The sequence below is a fragment of the Spermophilus citellus genome (assembly GCF_964194105.1).
Source record: "Spermophilus citellus genome assembly, chromosome: 13".
Taxonomy (NCBI): domain Eukaryota; kingdom Metazoa; phylum Chordata; class Mammalia; order Rodentia; family Sciuridae; genus Spermophilus; species Spermophilus citellus.
Window position 1 is genome coordinate 29,102,252 of NC_138193.1, and position 14,289 is coordinate 29,116,540.

The following is a 14,289-nucleotide window of genomic DNA, read 5'->3' on the forward strand; positions in this document are numbered from 1 at the left end:
AGTGAAACGCCAAAATTCAAACTGTTACTGGAAACGAACGCTTCAACATAGAAGAACGAAATTTGGGGAACCAAGTGGGCTTAGTGTACTGATCATTGCCTGAAAGTATCATCCAGTTTGGGTGAAAAAATGTTTGCTGAGATTTCTGGAGATTCGTAATTTTTGGACGCTTGGCAACCCCTTTCAATGAAAGTGTTTCTCGTCTTCACTGCTTAGGGGTACACAAATAGGAAACAAAATATAGAGATAGAACTAGAAACTACTTAATTGTGTCAAGTTTCTGAAGCTAGCACAAACCGTGCTTGATTTAGAGTTCCAAATACATCTATCAATATAGGAGAAAACAGAGTGAAACGCCAAAATTCAAACTGTTACTGAAAACGAACGCTTCAACATAGAAGAACGAAATTTGGGGAACCAAGTGGGCTTAGTGTACTGATCATTACCTGAAAATATCATCCAGTTTGGGTGAAAAAATGTTTGCTGAGATTTCTGGAGATTCGTAATTTTTGGACGCTTGGCAACCCCTTTCAATGAAAGTGTTTCTCGTCTGTCACTGCTTAGGGCTACACCAATAGGAAACAAAATATAGAGATAGAACTTGAAACTACGTAATTGTGTCAAGTTTCAAGAAGCTAGCACAAACCGTGCTTGATTTAGAGTTCCAAATACATCTATCAATATAGGAGAAAACAGAGTGAAACGCCAAAATTCAAACTGTTACTGGAAATGAACGCTTCAACATAGAAGAACGAAATTTGGGAAACCAAGTGGGCTTAGTGTACTGATCATTACCTGAAAGTATCATCCCGTTTGGGAGAAAAAATGTTTGCTGAGATTTCTGGAGATTCGTACTTTTTGGAAGCTTAGCAACCCCTTTCAATGAAAGTGTTTCTCGCCTGTCACTGCTTAGGGCTACATCAATCGGAAACAGATCATAGAGATAGAACTTGAAACTACTTAACTGTGTCAAGTTTCAAGAAGCTAGCACAAACCGTGCTTGATTTAGAATTCCAAATACATCTATCAATATAGGAGAAAACAGAGTGAAACGCCAAAATTCAAACTGTTACTGGAAACGAACGCTTCAACATACAAGAACGAAATTTGGGGATTCAAGTGGGCTTAGTGTACTGATCATTACCTGAAAGTATCATCCAGTTTGGGTGAAAAAATGTTTGCTGAGATTTCTGGAGATTCGTAATTTTTGGACGCTTGGCAACCCCTTTCAATGAAAGTGTTTCTCGTCTGTCACTGCTTAGAGCTACACCAATAGGAAACAAAATATAGAGTTAGAACTTGAAACTACTTAATTGTGTCAAGTTTCAAGAAGCTAGCACAAACCGTGCTTGATTTAGAGTTCCAAATACATCTATCAATATAGGAGAAAACAGATTGAAACGCCAAAATTCAAACTGTTACTGGAAACGAACGCTTCAACATAGAAGAACGAAATTTGGGGAACCAAGTTGGCTTAGTGTACTGATCATTACCTGAAAGTATCATCCAGTTTGGGTGAAAAAATGTTTGCTGAGATTTCTGGAGATTCGTAATTTTTGGAAGCTTGGCAACACCTTTCAATGAAAGTGTTTCTCCTCTGTCACTGCTTAGGGCTACGCCAATAGGAAACAAAATATAGAGATAGAACTTGAAACTACTTAATTGTGTCAAGTTTCAAGAGGCTAGCACAAACCGTGCTTGATTTAGAGTTCCAAATACATCTATCAATATAGGAGAAAACAGATTGAAACCTAAAAATTCAAACTGTTACTGGAAACGAAAGCTGCAACATTGAAGAACGAAATCTGGGGAACAAAGTGGGCTCAGTGTACTGATCATTACCTGAAAGTATCACACAGTTTGGGTGTAAAAATATTTGCTGAGATTTCTGGAGATTCGTAATTTTTGGAAGCTTGGCAACCCCTTTCCATGAAAGTGTTTCTCGCCTGTCACTGCTTAGGGCTACATCAATCGGAAACAGAACATAGAGATAGAACTTGAAACTACTTAACTGTGTCAAGTTTCAAGAAGCTAGCACAAACCGTGCTTGATTTAGAGTTCCAAATACATCTATCAATATAGGAGAAAACAGAGTGAAACGCCAAAATTCAAACTGTTACTGGAAACGAACGCTTCAACATAGAAGAACGAAATTTGGGGAACCAAGTGGGCTTTGTGTACTGATCATTACCTGAAAGTATCATCCAGTTTGGGTGTAAAAATGTTTGCTGAGATTTCTGGAGATTCGTAATTTTTGGACGCTTGGCAACCCCTTTCAATGAAAGTGTTTCTCGTCTGTCACTGCTTAGGGCTACACCAATAGGAAACAAAATATAGAGTTAGAACTTGAAACTACTTAATTGTGTCAAGTTTCAAGAAGCTAGCACAAACCGTGCTTGATTTAGAGTTCCAAATACATCTATCAATATAGGAGAAAACAGAGTGAAACGCCAAAATTCAAACTGTTACTGGAAACGAACGCTTCAACATAGATGAACGAAATTTGGGGAACCAAGTGGGCTTAGTGTACTGATCATTACCTGAAAGTATCATCCAGTTTGGGGTAAAAAATATTTGCTGAGATTTCTGGAGATTCGTAATTTTTGGAAGCTTGGCAACCCCTTTCAATGAAAGTGTTTCTCGCCTGTCACTGCTTAGGGCTACATCAATCGGAAACAGAACATAGAGATAGAACTTGAAACTACTTAATTGTGTCAAGTTTTAACAAGGTAACACAAACCGTGTTTGATTTAGAGTTCCAAATACATCTATCAATATAGGAGAAAACAGAGTGAAACGCCAAAATTCAAATTGTTACTGGAAACGAACGCTTCAACATAGAAGAACGAAATTTGGGGAACCAAGTGGGCTTAGTGTACTGATCATTGCCTGAAAGTATCATCCAGTTTGGGTGAAAAAATGTTTGCTGAGATTTCTGGAGATTCGTAATTTTTGGACGCTTGGCAACCCCTTTCAATGAAAGTGTTTCTCGTCTTCACTGCTTAGGGCTACACAAATAGGAAACAAAATATAGAGATAGAACTAGAAACTACTTAATTGTGTCAAGTTTCTGAAGCTAGCACAAACCGTGCTTGATTTAGAGTCCCAAATACATCTATCAATATAGGAGAAAACAGAGTGAAACGCCAAAATTCAAACTGTTACTGGAAACGAACGCTTCAACATAGAAGAACGAAATTTGGGGAACCAAGTGGGCTTAGTGTACTGATCATTGCCTGAAAGTATCATCCAGTTTGGGTGAAAAAATGTTTGCTGAGATTTCTGGAGATTCGTAATTTTTGGACGCTTGGCAACCCCTTTCAATGAAAGTGTTTCTCGTCTTCACTGCTTAGGGCTACACAAATAGGAAACAAAATATAGAGATAGAACTAGAAACTACTTAATTGTGTCAAGTTTCTGAAGCTAGCACAAACCGTGCTTGATTTAGAGTTCCAAATACATCTATCAATATAGGAGAAAACAGAGTGAAACGCCAAAATTCAAACTGTTACTGAAAACGAACGCTTCAACATAGAAGAACGAAATTTGGGGAACCAAGTGGGCTTAGTGTACTGATCATTACCTGAAAATATCATCCAGTTTGGGTGAAAAAATGTTTGCTGAGATTTCTGGAGATTCGTAATTTTTGGACGCTTGGCAACCCCTTTCAATGAAAGTGTTTCTCGTCTGTCACTGCTTAGGGCTACACCAATAGGAAACAAAATATAGAGATTGAACTTGAAACTACGTAATTGTGTCAAGTTTCAAGAAGCTAGCACAAACCGTGCTTGATTTAGAGTTCCAAATACATCTATCAATATAGGAGAAAACAGAGTGAAACGCCAAAATTCAAACTGTTACTGGAAATGAACGCTTCAACATAGAAGAACGAAATTTGGGAAACCAAGTGGGCTTAGTGTACTGATCATTACCTGAAAGTATCATCCAGTTTGGGAGAAAAAATGTTTGCTGAGATTTCTGGAGATTCGTACTTTTTGGAAGCTTAGCAACCCCTTTCAATGAAAGTGTTTCTCGCCTGTCACTGCTTAGGGCTACATCAATCGGAAACAGAACATAGAGATAGAACTTGAAACTACTTAACTGTGTCAAGTTTCAAGAAGCTAGCACAAACCGTGCTTGATTTAGAATTCCAAATACATCTATCAATATAGGAGAAAACAGAGTGAAACGCCAAAATTCAAACTGTTACTGGAAACGAACGCTTCAACATAGAAGAACGAAATTTGGGGATTCAAGTGGGCTTAGTGTACTGATCATTACCTGAAAGTATCATCCAGTTTGGGTGAAAAAATGTTTGCTGAGATTTCTGGAGATTCGTAATTTTTGGACGCTTGGCAACCCCTTTCAATGAAAGTGTTTCTCGTCTGTCACTGCTTAGAGCTACACCAATAGGAAACAAAATATAGAGTTAGAACTTGAAACTACTTAATTGTGTCAAGTTTCAAGAAGCTAGCACAAACCGTGCTTGATTTAGAGTTCCAAATACATCTATCAATATAGGAGAAAACAGAGTGAAACGCCAAAATTCAAACTGTTACTGGAAACGAACGCTTCAACATAGAAGAACGAAATTTGGGGAACCAAGTGGGCTTAGTGTACTGATCATTACCTGAAAGTATCATCCAGTTTGGGTGAAAAAATGTTTGCTGAGATTTCTGGAGATTCGTAATTTTTGGAAGCTTGGCAACACCTTTCAATGAAAGTGTTTCTCCTCTGTCACTGCTTAGGGCTACGCCAATAGGAAACAAAATATAGAGATAGAACTTGAAACTACTTAATTGTGTCAAGTTTCAAGAGGCTAGCACAAACCGTGCTTGATTTAGAGTTCCAAATACATCTATCAATATAGGAGAAAACAGATTGAAACCTAAAAATTCAAACTGTTACTGGAAACGAAAGCTGCAACATTGAAGAACGAAATTTGGGGAACAAAGTGGGCTCAGTGTACTGATCATTACCTGAAAGTATCACACAGTTTGGGTGTAAAAATATTTGCTGAGATTTCTGGAGATTCGTAATTTTTGGAAGCTTGGCAACCCCTTTCCATGAAAGTGTTTCTCGCCTGTCACTGCTTAGGGCTACATCAATCGGAAACAGAATATAGAGATAGAACTTGAAACTACTTAACTGTGTCAAGTTTCAAGAAGCTAGCACAAACCGTGCTTGATTTAGAGTTCCAAATACATCTATCAATATAGGAGAAAACAGAGTGAAACGCCAAAATTCAAACTGTTACTGGAAACGAACGCTTCAACATAGAAGAACGAAATTTGGGGAACCAAGTGGGCTTAGTGTACTGATCATTGCCTGAAAGTATCATCCAGTTTGGGTGAAAAAATGTTTGCTGAGATTTCTGGAGATTCGTAATTTTTGGACGCTTGGCAACCCCTTTCAATGAAAGTGTTTCTCGTCTTCACTGCTTAGGGCTACACAAATAGGAAACAAAATATAGAGATAGAACTAGAAACTACTTAATTGTGTCAAGTTTCTGAAGCTAGCACAAACCGTGCTTGATTTAGAGTTCCAAATACATCTATCAATATAGGAGAAAACAGAGTGAAACGCCAAAATTCAAACTGTTACTGGAAATGAACGCTTCAACATAGAAGAACGAAATATGGGAAACCAAGTGGGCTTAGTGTACTGATCATTACCTGAAAGTATCATCCCGTTTGGGAGAAAAAATGTTTGCTGAGATTTCTGGAGATTCGTACTTTTTGGAAGCTTAGCAACCCCTTTCAATGAAAGTGTTTCTCGCCTGTCACTGCTTAGGGCTACATCAATCGGAAACAGAACATAGAGATAGAACTTGAAACTACTTAACTGTGTCAAGTTTCAAGAAGCTAGCACAAACCGTGCTTGATTTAGAATTCCAAATACATCTATCAATATAGGAGAAAACAGAGTGAAACGCCAAAATTCAAACTGTTACTGGAAACGAACGCTTCAACATACAAGAACGAAATTTGGGGATTCAAGTGGGCTTAGTGTACTGATCATTACCTGAAAGTATCATCCAGTTTGGGTGAAAAAATGTTTGCTGAGATTTCTGGAGATTCGTAATTTTTGGACGCTTGGCAACCCCTTTCAATGAAAGTGTTTCTCGTCTGTCACTGCTTAGAGCTACACCAATAGGAAACAAAATATAGAGTTAGAACTTGAAACTACTTAATTGTGTCAAGTTTCAAGAAGCTAGCACAAACCGTGCTTGATTTAGAGTTCCAAATACATCTATCAATATAGGAGAAAACAGAGTGAAACGCCAAAATTCAAACTGTTACTGGAAACGAACGCTTCAACATAGAAGAACGAAATTTGGGGAACCAAGTGGGCTTAGTGTACTGATCATTACCTGAAAGTATCATCCAGTTTGGGTGAAAAAATGTTTGCTGAGATTTCTGGAGATTCGTAATTTTTGGAAGCTTGGCAACACCTTTCAATGAAAGTGTTTCTCCTCTGTCACTGCTTAGGGCTACGCCAATAGGAAACAAAATATAGAGATAGAACTTGAAACTACTTAATTGTGTCAAGTTTCAAGAGGCTAGCACAAACCGTGCTTGATTTAGAGTTCCAAATACATCTATCAATATAGGAGAAAACAGATTGAAACCTAAAAATTCAAACTGTTACTGGAAACGAAAGCTGCAACATTGAAGAACGAAATCTGGGGAACAAAGTGGGCTCAGTGTACTGATCATTACCTGAAAGTATCACACAGTTTGGGTGTAAAAATATGTGCTGAGATTTCTGGAGATTCGTAATTTTTGGAAGCTTGGCAACCCCTTTCCATGAAAGTGTTTCTCGCCTGTCACTGCTTAGGGCTACATCAATCGGAAACAGAACATAGAGATAGAACTTGAAACTACTTAACTGTGTCAAGTTTCAAGAAGCTAGCACAAACCGTGCTTGATTTAGAGTTCCAAATACATCTATCAATATAGGAGAAAACAGAGTGAAACGCCAAAATTCAAACTGTTACTGGAAACGAACGCTTCAACATAGAAGAACGAAATTTGGGGAACCAAGTGGGCTTTGTGTACTGATCATTACCTGAAAGTATCATCCAGTTTGGGTGTAAAAATGTTTGCTGAGATTTCTGGAGATTCGTAATTTTTGGACGCTTGGCAACCCCTTTCAATGAAAGTGTTTCTCGTCTGTCACTGCTTAGGGCTACACCAATAGGAAACAAAATATAGAGTTAGAACTTGAAACTACTTAATTGTGTCAAGTTTCAAGAAGCTAGCACAAACCGTGCTTGATTTAGAGTTCCAAATACATCTATCAATATAGGAGAAAACAGAGTGAAACGCCAAAATTCAAACTGTTACTGGAAACGAACGCTTCAACATAGATGAACGAAATTTGGGGAACCAAGTGGGCTTAGTGTACTGATCATTACCTGAAAGTATCATCCAGTTTGGGGTAAAAAATATTTGCTGAGATTTCTGGAGATTCGTAATTTTTGGAAGCTTGGCAACCCCTTTCAATGAAAGTGTTTCTCGCCTGTCACTGCTTAGGGCTACATCAATAGGAAACAGAACATAGAGATAGAACTTGAAACTACTTAATTGTGTCAAGTTTTAACAAGGTAACACAAACCGTGTTTGATTTAGAGTTCCAAATACATCTATCAATATAGGAGAAAACAGAGTGAAACGCCAAAATTCAAACTGTTACTGAAAACGAACGCTTCAACATAGAAGAACGAAATTTGGGGAACCAAGTGGGCTTAGTGTACTGATCATTACCTGAAAATATCATCCAGTTTGGGTGAAAAAATATTTGCTGAGATTTCTGGAGATTCGTAATTTTTAAACGCTTGGCAACCCCTTTCAATGAAAGTGTTTCTCGTCTGTCACTGCTTAGGGCTACACCAATAGGAAACAAAATATGAGATAGAACTTGAAACTACTTAATTGTGTCAAGTTTCAAGAAGGTAGCACAAACCGTGCTTGATTTAGAGTCCCAAATACATCTATCAATATAGGAGAAAACAGAGTGAAACGCCAAAATTCAAACTGTTACTGGAAACGAACGCTTCAACATAGAAGAACGAAATTTGGGGAACCAAGTGGGCTTAGTGTACTGATCATTACCTGAAAGTATCATCCAGTTTGGGTGAAAAAATGTTTGCTGAGATTTCTGGAGATTCGTAATATTTGGAAGCTTGGCAACACCTTTCAATGAAAGTGTTTCTCCTCTGTCACTGCTTAGGGCTACGCCAATAGGAAACAAAATATAGAGATAGAACTTGAAACTACTTAATTGTGTCAAGTTTCAAGAGGCTAGCACAAACCGTGCTTGATTTAGAGTTCCAAATACATCTATCAATATAGGAGAAAACAGAGTGAAACGCCAAAATTCAAACTGTTACGAGAAACGAGCGCTTCAACATAGAAGAACGAAATTTGGGGAACCAAGTGGGATTAGTGTACTGATCATTACCTGAAAGTATCATCCAGTTTGGGAGAAAAAATGTTTGCTGAGATTTCTGGAGATTCGTACTTTTTGGAAGCTTAGCAACCCCTTTCAATGAAAGTGTTTCTCGCCTGTCACTGCTTAGGGCTACATCAATCGGAAACAGAACATAGAGATAGAACTTGAAACTACTTAACTGTGTCAAGTTTCAAGAAGCTAGCACAAACCGTGTTTGATTTAGAATTCCAAATACATCTATCAATATAGGAGAAAACAGAGTGAAACCTAAAAATTCAAACTGTTACTGGAAACGAACGCTTCAACATAGAAGAACGAAATTTGGGGAAGCAAGTGGGCTTAGTGTACTGATCATTACCTGAAAGTATCATCCAGTTTGGGTGAAAAAATGTTTGCTGAGATTTCTGGAGATTCGTAATTTTTGGACACTTGGCAACCCCTTTCAATGAAAGTGTTTCTCGTCTGTCACTGCTTAGGGCTACACCAATAGGAAACAAAATATAGAGTTAGAACTTGAAACTACTTAATTGTGTCAAGTTTCAAGAAGCTAGCACAAACCGTGCTTGATTTAGAGTTCCAAATACATCTATCAATATAGGAGAAAACAGAGTGAAACGCCAAAATTCAAACTGTTACTGGAAACGAACGCTTCAACATAGAAGAACGAAATTTGGGGAACCAAGTGGGCTTAGTGTACTGATCATTACCTGAAAGTATCATCCAGTTTGGGTGAAAAAATGTTTGCTGAGATTTCTGGAGATTCGTAATTTTTGGAAGCTTGGCAACACCTTTCAATGAAAGTGTTTCTCCTCTGTCACTGCTTAGGGCTACGCCAATAGGAAACAAAATATAGAGATAGAACTTGAAACTACTTAATTGTGTCAAGTTTCAAGAGGCTAGCACAAACCGTGCTTGATTTAGAGTTCCAAATACATCTATCAATATAGGAGAAAACAGATTGAAACCTAAAAATTCAAACTGTTACTGGAAACGAAAGCTGCAACATTGAAGAACGAAATCTGGGGAACAAAGTGGGCTCAGTGTACTGATCATTACCTGAAAGTATCACACAGTTTGGGTGTAAAAATATTTGCTGAGATTTCTGGAGATTCGTAATTTTTGGAAGCTTGGCAACCCCTTTCCATGAAAGTGTTTCTCGCCTGTCACTGCTTAGGGCTACATCAATCGGAAACAGAACATAGAGATAGAACTTGAAACTACTTAACTGTGTCAAGTTTCAAGAAGCTAGCACAAACCGTGCTTGATTTAGAGTTCCAAATACATCTATCAATATAGGAGAAAACAGAGTGAAACGCCAAAATTCAAACTGTTACTGGAAACGAACGCTTCAACATAGAAGAACGAAATTTGGGGAACCAAGTGGGCTTAGTGTACTGATCATTACCTGAAAGTATCATCCAGTTTGGGTGTAAAAATGTTTGCTGAGATTTCTGGAGATTCGTAATTTTTGGACGCTTGGTAACCCCTTTCAATGAAAGTGTTTCTCGCCTGTCACTGCTTAGGGCTACATCAATGGGAAACACAATATAGAGATAGAACTTGAAACTACTTAATTGTGTCAAGTTTCAAGAAGCTAGCACAAACCGTGCTTGATTTAGAGTTCCAAATACATCTATCAATATAGGAGAAAACAGAGTGAAACGCCAAAATTCAAACTGTTACTGGAAACGAACGCTTCAACATAGAAGAACGATATTTGGGGAACCAAGTGGGCTTAGTGTACTGATCATTGCCTGAAAGTATCATCCAGTTTGGGTGAAAAAATGTTTGCTGAGATTTCTGGAGATTCGTAATTTTTGGAAGCTTGGCAACCCATTTCAATGAAAGTGTTTCTCGTCTTCACTGCTTAGGGCTACACAAATAGGAAACAAAATGTAGAGATAGAACTAGAAACTACTTAATTGTGTCAAGTTTCAAGAAGCTAGCACAAACCGTGCTTTATTTAGAGTTCCAAATACATCTATCAATATAGGAGAAAACAGAGTGAAACGCCAAAATTCAAACTGTTACTGGAAACGAACGCTTCAACATAGAAGAACGAAATTTGGCTAACCTAGTGGGCTTAGTGTACTGATCATTACCTGAAAGTATTATCCAGTTTGGGTGAAAAAATATTTGCTGAGATTTCTGGAGATTCGTAATTTTTGGAAGCTTGGCAACCCCTTTCAATGAAAGGGTTTCTCGCCTGTCACTCCTTAGGGCTACATCAATAGGAAACAGAACATAGAGATAGAACTTGAAACTAATTAATTGTGTCAAGTTTCAAGAAGCTAGCAGAAACCGTGTTTGATTTAGAGTTCCAAATACATCTATCAATATAGGAGAAAACAGAGTGAAACCTAAAAATTCAAACTGTTACTGGAAACGAAAGCTGCAACATTGAAGAACGAAATTTGGGGAACAAAGTGGGCTCAGTGTACTGATCATTTCCTGAAAGTATCACCCAGTTTGGGTGTAAAAATATTTCCTGAGATTTCTGGAGATTCGTAATTTTTGGCAGCTTGGCAACCCCTTTCAATGAAAGTGTTTCTCGCCTGTCACTGCTTAGGGCTACATCAATAGGAAACAGAACATAGAGATAGAACTTGAAACTACTTAATTGTGTCAAGTTTCAAGAAGGTAACACAAACCGTGTTTGATTTAGAGTTCCAAATACATCTATCAATATAGGAGAAAACGGAGTGAAACCTAAAAATTCAAACTGTTACTGGAAACGAACGCTTCAACATAGAAGAACGAAATTTGGGGAACCTAGTGGGCTTAGTGTACTGATCATTACCTGAAAGTATTATCCAGTTTGGGTGAAAAAATATTTGCTGAGATTTCTGGAGATTCGTAATTTTTGGAAGCTTGGCAACCCCTTTCAATGAAAGGGTTTCTCGCCTGTCACTGCTTAGGGCTACATCAATAGGAAACAGAACATAGAGATAGAACTTGAAACTAATTAATTGTGTCAAGTTTCAAGAAGCTAGCAGAAACCGTGTTTGATTTAGAGTTCCAAATACATCTATCAATATAGGAGAAAACAGAGTGAAACCTAAAAATTCAAACTATTACTGGAAACGAAAGCTTCAACATTGAAGAACGAAATTTGGGGAACAAAGTGGGCTCAGTGTACTGATCATTTCCTGAAAGTATCACCCAGTTTGGGTGTAAAAATATTTGCTGAGATTTCTGGAGATTCGTAATTTTTGGCAGCTTGGCAACCCCTTTCAATGAAAGTATTTCTCGCCTGTCACTGCTTAGGGCTACATCAATAGGCAAGAGAACATAGAGATAGAACTTGAAACTACTTAATTGTGTCAAGTTTCAAGAAGGTAACACAAACCGTGTTTGATTTAGAGTTCCAAATACATCTATCAATATAGGAGAAAACAGAGTGAAACCTAAAAATTCAAACTGTTACTGGAAACGAAAGCTTCAACATTGAAGAACGAAATTTGGGGAACCTAGTGGGCTTAGTGTACTGATCATTACCTGAAAGTATTATCCAGTTTGGGTGAAAAAATATTTGCTGAGATTTCTGGAGATTCGTAATTTTTGGAAGCTTGGCAACCCCTTTCAATGAAAGGGTTTCTCGCCTGTCACTGCTTAGGGCTACATCAATAGGAAACAGAACATAGAGATAGAACTTGAAACTAATTAATTGTGTCAAGTTTCAAGAAGCTAGCAGAAACCGTGTTTGATTTAGAGTTCCAAATACATCTATCAATATAGGAGAAAACAGAGTGAAACCTAAAAATTCAAACTGTTACTGGAAACGAAAGCTGCAACATTGAAGAACGAAATTTGGGGAACAAAGTGGGCTCAGTGTACTGATCATTACCTGAAAGTATCACACAGTTTGGGTGTAAAAATATTTGCTGAGATTTCTGGAGATTCGTAATTTTTGGAAGCTTGGCAACCCCTTTCAATGAAAGGGTTTCTCGCCTGTCACTGCTTAGGGCTACATCAATAGGAAACAGAACATAGAGATAGAACTTGAAACTAATTAATTGTGTCAAGTTTTAAAAAGCTAGCACAAACCATGCTTGATTTAGAGTTCCAAATACATCTATCAATATAGGAGAAAACAGAGTGAAACGCCAAAATTCAAACTGTTACTGGAAACGAACGCTTCAACATACAAGAACGAAATTTGGGGAACCAAGTGGGCTTTGTGTACTGATCATTACCTGAAATTATCATCCAGTTTGGGTGAAAAAATGTTTGCTGAGATTTCTGGAGATTCGTAATTTTTGGACGCTTGGCAACCCCTTTCAATGAAAGTGTTTCTCGCCTGTCACTGCTTAGGGCTACATTAATCAGAAACAGAACATAGAGATAGAACTTGAAACTACTTAATTGTGTCAAGTTTCAAGAAGCTAGCACAAACCGTGCTTGATTTAGAGTTCCAAATACATCTATCAATATAGGAGAAAACAGAGTGAAACGCCAAAATTCAAACTGTTACTGGAAACGAACGCTTCAACATAGAAGAATGAAATTTGGGGAACCAAGTGGGCTTAGTGTACTGATCATTGCCTGAAAGTATCATCCAGTTTGGGTGAAAAAATGTTTGCTGAGATTTCTGGAGATTCGTAATTTTTGGACGCTTGGCAACCCCTTTCAATGAAAGTGTTTCTCGTCTTCACTGCTTAGGGCTACACAAATAGGAAACAAAATATAGAGATAGAACTAGAAACTACTTAATTGTGTCAAGTTTCAAGAAGCTAGCACAAACCTTGCTTGATTTAGAGTTCCAAATACATCTATCAATATAGGAGAAAACAGAGTGAAACGCCAAAATTCAAACTGTTACTGGAAACGAACGCTTCAACATAGAAGAACGAAATTTGGGGAACCAAGTTGGCTTAGTGTACTGATCATTACCTGAAAGTATCATCCAGTTTGGGTGAAAAAAATATTTGCTGAGATTTCTAGAGATTCGTAATTTTTGGACGCTTGGCAACCCCTTTCAATGAAAGAGTTTCTCGCCTGTCACTGCTTAGGGCTACATCAATCGGAAACAGAACATAGAGATAGAACATGAAACTACTTAATTGTGTCAAGTTTCAAAAACCTAGCACAAACCCTGCTTGATTTAGTGTTCCAAATACATCTATCAATATAGGAGAAAACAGAGTGAAACGCCAAAATTCAAACTGTTACTGGAAACGAACGCTTCAACATAGAAGAACGAAATTTGGGGAACCAAGTGGGCTTAGTGTACTGATCATTACCTGAAAGTATCATCCAGTTTGGGTGAAAAAATGTTTGCTGAGATTTCTGGAGATTCGTAATTTTTGGAAGCTTGGCAACACCTTTCAATTAAAGTGTTTCTCCTCTGTCACTGCTTAGGGCTACGCCAATAGGAAACAAAATATAGAGATAGAACTTGAAACTACTTAATTTTGTCAAGTTTCAAGAAGCTAGCAGAAACCGTGTTTGATTTAGAGTTTCAAATACATCTATCAATATAGGAGAAAACAGAGTGAAACCTAAAAATTCAAACTGTTACTGGAAACGAAAGCTGCAACATTGAAGAACGAAATTTGGGGAACAAAGTGGGCTCAGTGTACTGATCATTACCTGAAAGTATCATCCAGTTTGGGTGAAAAAATGTTTGCTGAGATTTCTGGTGATTCGTAATTTTTGGATGCTTCGCAACCCCTTTCAATGAAAGTGTTTCTCGCCTGTCACTGCTTAGGGCTACATTAATCGGAAACAGAACATAGAGATAGAACTTGAAACTACTTAATTGTGTCAAGTTTCAAGAAGCTAGCACAAACCGTGCTTGATTTAGAGTTCCAAATACATCTATCAATATAG